The 11,134-nt window shown below is 42.5% G+C and overlaps 1 protein-coding gene across 1 annotated transcript in view; it reads left to right on the top strand.

Annotated features, from left to right (window-relative positions):
* The first annotated feature begins 6,971 nt into the window (after positions 1 to 6,971).
* Positions 6,972 to 11,134, top strand: part of LOC149334551 (uncharacterized) — a 36,276-nt gene continuing 32,113 nt past the window's right edge. The window contains exon 1 of the mRNA XM_089555168.1: positions 6,972 to 7,106. The gene's annotated coding sequence lies outside the window, so the exon portion shown is untranslated. The remainder of the gene's footprint in view (positions 7,107 to 11,134) is intronic.

The raw sequence follows: 11,134 nt of genomic DNA, 5'->3' as shown, positions 1-11,134 counted from the left end.
ACATGTCATTAAGTGCATCAAATAGCTGAAGCGAATTAATTATTTCAGTGATTAATTAATGCATTTAAGAGAAGCACGTACTCGTCTCGGAGCAAAATGAATGCAAATATTTCCAGTAGCACTGAATTTATTCACTGAGACTGTCTTTCATGTCTAAGCGCTATTTTTATTGTACTTGGTACCATTTATGCATTGCTCTTGCCAGTTGCATAGTCACTGGTTGCTGCTCTTGCGATTTCTAAACAACTTGAACCTTGTGATACCGTGGCTTGCATCGTTTTGTTTCTCACCCTAGTACCTTCATTGTATATTGCGTATTTTTAGGTGTGATGTGTATTTCATTTGCCTCTTAATCCTGTATGATATGATGTTGCAATATTTTAATCTATAGTCGGGTACAACTTAAAAAGGCAGCGGCTTTTCCCTGTCAAAAAACCCCCCTGCCAGCCAATGGCGTCGGCCGATTCTCGTGACCCTGCTAGGGTGACAATGCAGGGAGAGAGGGGTCCAGCTGGGACTATGGATGGAGGGGACTATTCCCTTTCATCTGCCACTCCCTGCATTGTCACGCTAGTAGGACAATGAGCATCTGCCGACGCCATTGGCTGGCAGGGGGTTCGTTGACAGGGAAAAGCCGCTGCCTTCTTAAGTTGTACCCGACTATACACGCGTTCGTGGTTACTGGGAAAACCTGTTCAGCATTGTTCTTGTGTATCACTTTGCAACCGCTCACTCCCCTCTCACTGCCTCTGCATGAGCCCCGAGGAAACTTGAGATAAATAAATAAATTTCAATAGCCAATGCAAATTTTAACGAAATAGTTTAATCTGGTTCTATCTCATTAATTAAAATTAATGAATGAGGGCTGCCACTTTTGTGTTACTGATTTATTGCCACTTCAGAATTTCCAAGTCCTCAATTGTTTTGTGTTTGGCGCACTATACATTCAAGTTTCGATGACAGCCTCTACCACTGTTCTCGCCAGCAGCAGAAAAATTTAATGAGTACACATTTGAATTGTGTGTCCTGGACCCAAGTTCTCACTAAACATGTTCAAAACAAGTGGTCATCAGTTTATTTTAGCATGTAGCAGAGCCGCCAAAATGAATCGCCTTTATACAGGGTCTGTTCTGAAAGTAGTAGGACTGGTTTTTTCCTGGGCGACCGGGCGGACGAGAGGTGGTCTGCGCGTGCAGGATCGTTGAAGGGGGATATTGGGAATGCTGGGGAAAATCGGCAGTAGGCTCTCGGCCGTTGAAGAGAGGAGGTCGCTTGTACTGTGAACCCCTGTTGAAACGTCTCGTCACGCAGAATCGTCGAGCGTTTACTGGATCAGCGATACGCGATGAAATTTTGAGTAAATCTTAGTAAAACGGGCAAAGAGACTCACAACATGATTAAGGAGGCCTACGGTGACGCTTCCATGGGTAGATCAGGTGTTTTTTGAGTGGCACAAGCTTTTCTGAGAAGGTAAGGAAAGAGTGGAGGAACACGAGCACTCAAGACGCCCTTCGACCAGCAAGACCAACGAAAATGTGTAACGAGTGAAACATTTACTTAACAGTGATCGTAGAATAAGTATGGTTGGTTGGTTTATGGGGTTTAACGTCCCAAAGCGACTGAGGCTATGAGAGACGCCGTAGTGAAGGGCTCCGGAAATTTCGACCACCTGGGGTTCTTTAACGTGCACTGACATCGCACAGTACACGGGCCTCTAGAATTTCTCCTCCAAAGAAATTCCAGCCGCCGCGGCCGGGATCGAACCCGCGTCTTTCGGGTCAGCAGCCGAGCACCGTAGCCACTGAGCCACCGCGGCGGCCAGAATAAGTATCAGAATGATTGCTGATGACTTGAGCATTCCTCAAACCCAAGTTCTTGCGATCGTGACAGAAAACGTATTCATGAGGAAAGCGTGCGCGAAGTTGGTGCGGGAGTGTTGTCAGAGGAGGAAAAGGCCAACCGGTAGGATCTTCATCATGTGAATGAGGACCCCGATTTTTTGCCCAGCACAAGGCGGCAACGCTGCTCCCCCTACAGCCTCGACTTGGCCCCGGCAGACTTTTTTGTATTGCCGAGAATAAAATCGATGCTCGAGATGAAACATCACGGATCGGTAAAGGCGGTTCAACAGGCCGTGACGAGGGAGCTAAGCAGCCTTCCGGTCCAGGCGTTCCTGGAGGCGTACGAAAACTGTAAAACTCATTGGCAGCAGCGTGTAGGTGCGGAAGGGTGCTACCTTGAAAAATTGTAATCGTTTGTACTATTCTCTTGAATAAAGTTTGTTTAAAAAAAAATGAGTCCTACTACTTTCAGAACAGACCATGTATGCCCCTTTATATATGATAGCACTGTCTGAACATTTTTGGTAGTGTAATTATTCTGATGCACAAAGCGCACACCACCATGTTTTAGACATTTATGGTTCGGCAGGTGTAACATCATATTGTTCTTTTGTTTGGAAGATGTTAGTTAAAGTCTGGAGCCAAGATCACAAAATTAAGAAACTTGTGGCCGTTGAGAGCTTTGAAGATATGAAGGAGAAGGCCAGAAAGCAGGGCATATGCCCTGGCGTCCCAAGCAGCAATCTCAAGGCAAGTTTAAGTTTGCCTACTTTTGCTCAAGCATACAGCTTAAATCATAGCAGACAAAAAAACGAGAAAAAAGCGTATGAAGTGCGGTGTTTCTTATTCGCACGTCTAAAATGTGGCCAAACAAACCAGAACAGAAATTTGCATTGCAAGCAACACAGTGAGAATTGTAGATGCATTTTGTGGATATCTTGTTTGATTACATTAGGGAAGTTCCATTTTGCATGGGACTACTGAGAGTGCACTGGCACTTATCACTGGGCCTGCCACTTTCATGTGTCTTTTTGATTATCTGAACTGATATATTTTCTTCCCTCAGGAAGAAGTGTTTATAGAATGTTCTGCTTAGTTTGAACATAATTTCAGTCCCGTTCGAGTAAAATTACTGAGAGTAAGCATTGTCTCAGTTCGCATGTGGTTGGTTTTTAATGACCTTCCTTGAAATTTGGTTGCATTAGGTGTTATGTACCAGAACTAAAAGATCTTGACTAGCTGACATGCCAAGGTAGCCATATTAAATTTTGATGCACATCATTTTTCTACTTCTGTAGATCAGCTTGAAGCAAGTTTTTAAACTAGAATGTGGGCTAATCTGCATTGAGTATGTTTGAATTAATAGTCTAGCTTGCTTCCCTATTGAGTCTCAGAACAATAACGTTTACCCTCTCTCTCTTTTAAGTCTCGGAATGTGCCTTCTAATGCGTTAGTGAGTTCCAATATGCCCCTGGAGCAAGTTCATGGGGCATTCCTTTAGCCTGTTGCCTACAGAACTCCTGATCTGCTTGGCATGCAACCTGTTTCTGGGACATGGGATTGGTGACGTATAGTAATTCCCTCTGTATATTTTGTGCTATATAAAATACGGCACCCACACTTGTGAAGATATGCAATTGATGGGCTTTAGGAACATTGGTTTCACAGTGGGAAAGTGGTTTTAGAAAATTCTGGAGCCCATAGCAACAACTGATGGTGTGTTTCAGGCAGGGGTTAAAATGCAGGGTATTGCAAAAAAAGTAACGACATGAAATATTTGCAGGCTTTATTATTATAAGTGCAGGCTGTCCATTAACAATGCATCAGTGTGACATATTTTATCGTAAGGCTGTTCTGTAATTTTTCCCCTATGTGCATAGTTTCAGTCTTGTTTCATATCTTCTTGGTCACTTTAGAGGCTTGTCTGTTTGGCAAATGACTTGTCTTACTGGTAGATTCAGGAGTTGCCGAATAGCATCGTAATTTTTTCATCTACTCTTACTATACTTTAACTTTAGACGCTGTCACTGAAATGATGAAAAATATGCGAAAATTTCAATTTTTCAAAAATGGCATATTTGGGTTCAATATGGCAAGTACCTACCTACCAGGTCTCAAGGTCTAATTTGACCTTTGCTAAGATGGGTGGACGGGCTTGTTGGTAATTCATCATGACAAAACAGCACAGACAAGACAAGACCAGCGCTGACTTTCAGCAACGTTTATTGGAAAGCAAATCAAAATATATACATTGTGCCCTCAAAAACAATTCACAAAGGATGCCTTGTCACATTCACAACTGGATGTGTTGAAATCAAAACAAAAATTGATTATGAAGCATTTAACAGCATGAACTCTTTCTTAGTGAGCAATACAGAAGGTGCGCTACCATAATGAGTGTAGTTTCTGTGGCCTCTATTATCTCGCGCACCAACTTTTCCCTGTCTGTCTAGCACAATGCAGCGCATGAATCCTGGCAAACAGCGTTTATGACAGCGTTCATCATGATAGATGATAGTAATCGCGACAGCGAATTATTAAATTCCTCCTAACAACTTAGTTCACATGCTCATTTAACCTCTCACCTGCTGTTAGATACGAGGTAGCATGGTCGTGTGCCGGAGAGGGAATGAGGGACGTCTGAGACGAGGCTGCTGGAAAAAGACAATGAGAGAGGACTTTATACAGGAGTTTACATATTTACAAGTGAGCTGTAGGAACGCTGCATGACGACAGCTCATCAGGAGACCATTCGATGACAAAGAGCTCCTCGGCCGTGCCGCTGCCGGGGTTTTTAAGAGTTCCCTTCCCTAGGGTCCCTAGATGGGGGCCGGGCCTGCAGGGGAAGGAAGTTCTCACTGGCACCAATCACAGACACACACGCACTCACTCCCTCCCGAGAGATCACACCGCCGTCACGCGCTGGGAGAGGGGGGAACGATGCCATCACCGTAGCGCAGACGCCGGAATGTCCATGAGTGGCGTTCCCGCGCATTACGAACGCGCGTTCACACTCTGTGTAGGTGAAACGCTCGCTCAACCGGGCAGACGGACGCGGCTTCCGTGGCAATCCAGGCGCTCACCCAACGCGCGTCTCGGGGTTTGTCGGCGTTTCGCTGCTGCGATGTGTTGTCTTCCCCACGACGAAGGCGAGACGTAACACTGCATACCTGCCAGTTTGACCAATGTAAACATATCCACCTTTCAAGGGTATTGAGTACACTGTACCTTCTGTGCAATCCCCGAAGAGATTCTGATGGTTGATTGTAGAGCCCTCGTTGCCTTGCTGATCTCGGCTGACATGCTTACACTGGTGCTGAAGCTTCTGAGGTGCGGAGAAAATAACCGTTTTCTTCGGCTCACTCGAAGCTGGTGAAGAGAGATTGCTAAACTTTGCTTCTAAAATGCCTCGATGAAATCCTGTGTACATGCCATGGCACCCAGTTTTGCCCAGCAAATATTATTAGCTGTTTGTCTACTGCTGGATACTATGAACCTTTGTTGGTGTCTGTAGCCAAGTGCCTTAAGCACAAGTTGAAACAGGCATGTTGCGCCCCTATTGAGACTGTAACTCTCAAAAGAAAGGTTGTGCCTATCATCTACATCCACAATTTATCGCACCAATTAAATGAAATAGGCAGTTGAGTCGGCGTTGATGTTCTTTTCTCCGCACCTCAGAAGCTTCAGCACCTGTGTTAAGTGTGTCAACCAAGATCGGCAAGACAATGAAGGTTCCACATTCGACCATCAAAAACGCTTCATTGAGTGCACTGAAGGCATAATGTACTCGATTCCTTTGAAATGTGGCTATGTTTACATTGGTAAAACTGGCAGGTGTGCCAATGAAAGGTTAAAAGAGCACCCTTTCGATGTAAACAAAGCTGTGAGGGGGGAATTTGATGATTCACTGCCGCGATTGCGTTCATTTGCTAGATCCTGAATGCTGTGTGCCAGAATTCATGTACTGCATTGTGCTAGACAGACACTGGGAAAAGGTGGTGCTTGAGGTAATGGATGGCGCATAAATTTCAGAAAACCAGAATCATTGTGTCAGCACACCGTCTGTATCGCTCTCCAAGAGAGAGGTCGTGCTGTTAAATGCTTCATAATAAATTTTTGTTTTGTTTTCAACACACCCAATTTGAATGTGACCAGGCATTCTTTGTTCGTTGTTTTTTTCAGGCCGTGATGTGTATATTTTGGCGTGCTTTCCAGTAAACCTTGTCGAAAGTCAGTGCTTGTGCCGGCGTATTCCTTTCTCGTCCTTGTTTTGTCTGCGCTGTGTTGTCGTGATGATTTGGCCTCCAGCTACCAAACTAAGAACGATATATTTGATGCCTCAAAAACACTGGAATGGCGATTTCGGAGCAAATTGAGGTAAAACCACATATCCAGTGGCCACCATTTTGCTCTTGTTTGAAAATTGGTGCTCTTCCCTAATTTGGGTATTACTCACTATCATGAAGTTGTTCCTGAATATCTGCATTGCGCCATTTTCTGAGGACTCAGATGGTTGGCATGTGCACACCTCAAATGCTGTTTTCTCCAATTCATGTTTTTTGCCAGTACCCTAGCAGTAGTTTTAATTACTTTCTTATTGGGCAATTTCAATTAAACTTATATTGTTGAGTTCAGAAATAACTGAACCATGGAGCTATGCTATTTTTTGTAGCTCGGTAGAACGTATAAAATTCGTGAACAATACTGTCATCTAATAATATATCGTAATTATGGTGCTTTGACAAAATTGATCATTTTTATGCGATGTTGTACTCAATAACAATATATATAGCATAGCTCCGCATGACAGGTATTTCGCTACAGCTGCATTCCAGTCGGAGCCAAGAACTGTTGAGGGCAATTGAACAACCGAAAAAAATTTACCTAATTAGGCTTCACTTATTTTTTTATGATATGAGTACTGATTGTGATATACTGAAACTAATCGTATTTTTGAAAAGAGAAGGAAGTAATACATATCCACATCTAATTTCATTACGTTATTGTATTAAACATTTTCATTTTTAAGACCTAGATCTTCCCTGGAGCCTCGAGGTGATTGTGTAACCAGCTTGCTAGACTGTAATGGTCCTTGCTTTAAAAATTCACATTCTACAATGTCTTCTCTGCCCTAGGTATTTCTTGAAGACGGCACAGAGGTTCATGAGGAATGCTTAAAATTCACGCAAGGGAACTTTGGTGGCAGTTTGGGCTGCACATTCGTACTTGGCTCCAGTTTTCCAACTGCATATGCTTCCACTGCAGGTACGATGCTTTCAGTACGATGCTTTCAGTACATTAAATGCGTTGTTGATTGTTTAGGCTATCGGTATGCGTGATACATGCTCACCAAAACGCATGGAACAGTCCGTCGCTATTCATAAGGAGATGCACCACCTGTCTTGTGGCCAATATAAATTTCAAACCCTGATACTCAGAGGATGCCGTAGATGAGGCGGGCAACAACATTTCTAGAGTGTGCATTGAAATGTGTTATGACACAGTGCTTTACATTCATCAGACTGATATGGCTCTTGTCATCCCGAAGCTGCACATGGGTTAAAGAAGATGCCATAGTGCAGGGCTCCTAGTTAATTTTAACCATTTGGGATTCTTTAACATGCAGGCACTGGCATCGCACAGCAGACAGGCCTTCTGCATCAGTAGAGTTATGCAAAGTTATGGGTCTGACCTGACTAATGTGCATATGTGCATTCTTATTATAACCTTATGTAGACAAAGGACAGGCATGTCAATTCTGAAGGAATTTAGATTTGCTATCAGTAATTTAAAACTTGAAGCAAGCATTTATTTGCCTGAGCATAAAGTTCAGTCTAGGCTAACGATGGGGTCAAGTGATCAGCTGCATCTGTTAAGTGTGACTATAGTCGCTTGACTATTTACCATACTATGCCTACAAAGTGTTCTGCTTTAATAATTCTCTTCTCGTGACTGATAAATCTTGAAGCACACAAGCTGCATGATAAAGATGCATTGCATTGCTCTATGCATTATTGTAGCCACTGCACGTAGTTATATTGGGTGATAAGATCCATGAGTTTTGATTAACAGTCCTGCTACTGTATTGTGGCACCAGGCCTCCCATGTGATGGTTGTACAGTCATGGACAAAAGTTTGCAGGATGCAGATTGGCCTAAAAAAGTTTTCTGCATTAGCTCGCTAGAAAGTCAGATATTCATTCCAGCTAATGGAGCACGCATGTGTCATCATGCATCTGTACTTTTAATTGGCATGCTTTGCCTGACCATGCAGGAATACATTTTTTTCCATGAATCTGCAACCCACACTCTTCTGTCTATTACTGTACGTGTGAACAAACAGTGCAGGCAAAACCACTAAAATTATAACATCGCGCTAAAGTCAGGATACTTTTCTTTGGACCTAGACGTCTCTCGTTAGAAAAGATTTAAAGGTGAAAAAAAAGGAAAGACACTACAGTTCTATATACTGTCATCGGAAACTTGATTGTGTCCTTTTCCATTTCGAAGAAATGGAAGTGCTGCAGAAATGGCTGGAAGGCAGGCCGAATGTAACTAGAAATGCTAGTGTAGTCATGATCGGAAAAAGAGCTGGAGCAACTTCTGTCAACCAAAACTGGTACTAGCACGATATTATTTTGGTGTGGCTGTTGTTATTAGTGTTTTTCAAATGACTGCACCTACTTGACATGAGACACAGTAAAGCAAAAGCAGCTACAAAAGGTATAGAAGCCACATCCTTCACATGTTATTGATTTCTGTTGCCACTATGTTGGACGTAGCAAATCACATGTCCTTGCTGCAGCAGCTGTTCATTACAAATATTTAAAGGCGCCAAAAAACACACACCCAAGAGAAGACAGTGGGACGGAGCGCCACTCACAACTGTATGAGTGGTTGTGAGTGGCACTCCGTCCCATTGTCTTCTCTTGGTTGTGTGTGTGTGTTTTATGGCCCCTTTAAATATTTACAATGAACAGCTACCATCTCGCACAACAAGAAGTTCTCATAAGCAGCAGCTGTTGGCTGACAAAAATTCCAGTGTGAACAGTATATTTTTTTCTTCAAACCTGCACTGATGTTGCCACCACTATGCACTTCTGGGGTGGCTGCTAACCTCCATTTCATACATGAGGTGCAAGTCTGCATGAGAAAATACAGGGAGGCATGTTATTCGTGCTAGTTTTCTGGCCGAGTGTTCAAAGGCACGAAGAAAGTGATAGCGTATGTCATCAGGAATAATAGCGCATTTGACTGAGCTCATGACAAATGCGTCATAATAGATAAATTATAGATAAAAAAAATAGATAAAGAAAATTGTTTGCTTCCACCGCATTTCAGGTCAAACAGACTTGACCATGGGTGGAAGATTAGAGAAATTAAATGCAAAACTAACACTTATCAAAACGCATTTTTCCCATCTACCATTCATGACTGGAATCGCCTGCCCCATGAAATTGTTGAGTGCCGTTCAGAGTCTATGTTGCGCGCCTTGCAGTCGGATGTATGAGTGTGCAGTTGGCTTTTTTTTTTCGTCATGTCTTTTTGTTGTTTCATATTTCATTCATTTTGTACTTGCTGTGTCACGCCTTGTTGTATTGCTTTTTTTTCTTCCTCTTTTTTTTCCGGCCTAATCTCCTGTTATGTATCCTCATCCCCCCTTCAATAATGCCTTCGGGCGCTGCAGGTATTTCCAATAAATAAATGAATGCAATAAGGTTGCAGGCAAAGCATTTATTTTGCTCTCCACGAGGAACACAGTACTTTTTTATCGCAGTTGCATGGAGTACAAACAAGAGCACTAGCTTTGACAGCGTTGCACCTGATGCATGAAACACAGTATATTGTCGTTTATTTTTATATTCACATTGATTTAAGGCTTCTAACAAATTAAATTGTTTTTGCTAACCCCATCTTGCAGTTTTTTTCTTCACACGTCACTGTCCTATGCAAAAGTCATTTTTCTTTTGTTTACCAATGTAAAAATATAATTACTTGCCGTGGTAGTGCAGTGGCTATAGCATTTTGTTACTGAGAATGAGGTCAGAGGTTTGATTCCTGGCCATAGCAGTCAAATTTGAAAAGGACAAAATAGAAAACCACCTGCATACTGGGTGATGCCAATAGACATTGAAGTTCCTTAGGTGGTCAGAAATGACGTGAAGCTCTCGACCACAGTGTTTCTCATAGTTCAAGTGTAGATTTGGAACTGTAAGCCCACAAAAGGCAGCATTATGGCTCAAAATAATATTTGCACCACATTAAGGTTAACTCGGCTACACACACATTTCTCAGGGTTATGTTCTGTTACAATGCACAAATGCATATAGTATTGCTCCCTCTTGGCTAAAAACATTTTTGTTGAAATTTGCAAGCATAGGTCAGAGTAACCCATCTTGTTTAAAGTGAAACACTTAGACTTGCCCAATTGTACATCCTGCTGCCACCTTGCTAAACTGCCCATCTTGTATATGCAGTGCCTCGCAGCCTTTAGTGTATCAGATCTTGGAAGAACACTAATATCACCTTACTTCATAAGGAAGGGGCTATCAAGGAATTGGAGAATTGCAGACCAATCAGCCTACTATCTGTTTGCAAGGTATTGACTAAGGTCATCACTAATGGAATTAGATCAATCTTAGACCTAAGTTAACCAAAAGACAAGGCGGGCTTTTGTAAATGGTACTCTATAATGGACCATATTAACACTCTGAATCAGACAACAGAGAAAAGTGTAAAATATAACCAAGTCCTATATTTAATCAACAAGACACTATTTGACCCAGTCAAAACCTCAGCAGTCATGCAGGCATCAGAGAACCAATGTGTAGGAGAGGCATACAAGCATACTGAAAAAATCTACAGCGGTTGCACAGCGACCATATTCCTTCACAGAGAAAGTGACAGAACACCATTCGTATGGGTGTGAGGCAGGGAGTGACACGATCTCTCTGGTACCATTCACCATATGTTTACAGATGATATTCAGAGATCCATATTAAGAATAGCTTAGTATAGGAGTAATGGAGAATACGTTAGTAATTTCCGATTCGCTGATGACATCGCTTTACTAAGTAAACTAGGGGTTTGAATTGCAGAGCATGGTCAATGACCTAGACAGGCTAAGCAGAATGGTGGGTATAAAAATTAATATGCAGAATTGTGGCAAGGATTTGAGCTGTAAGGAATACACCCACATGGGACAGGTAATGACCGCAGACCTGGATTACGAGAGTAAAATAACTGTGAGATTAAGAATGGGGTGGAGTGCATTTGGCAGGTGCTCTTAGGTGA

This window comes from Amblyomma mixtum, chromosome 8 (assembly GCF_055824585.1).
Source record: "Amblyomma mixtum isolate Tamu chromosome 8, ASM5582458v1, whole genome shotgun sequence".
NCBI lineage: Eukaryota > Metazoa > Arthropoda > Arachnida > Ixodida > Ixodidae > Amblyomma > Amblyomma mixtum.
The sequence above is the reverse complement of the archived record's forward strand: the minus strand, read 5'-3'. Positions and strand labels throughout refer to the sequence as shown.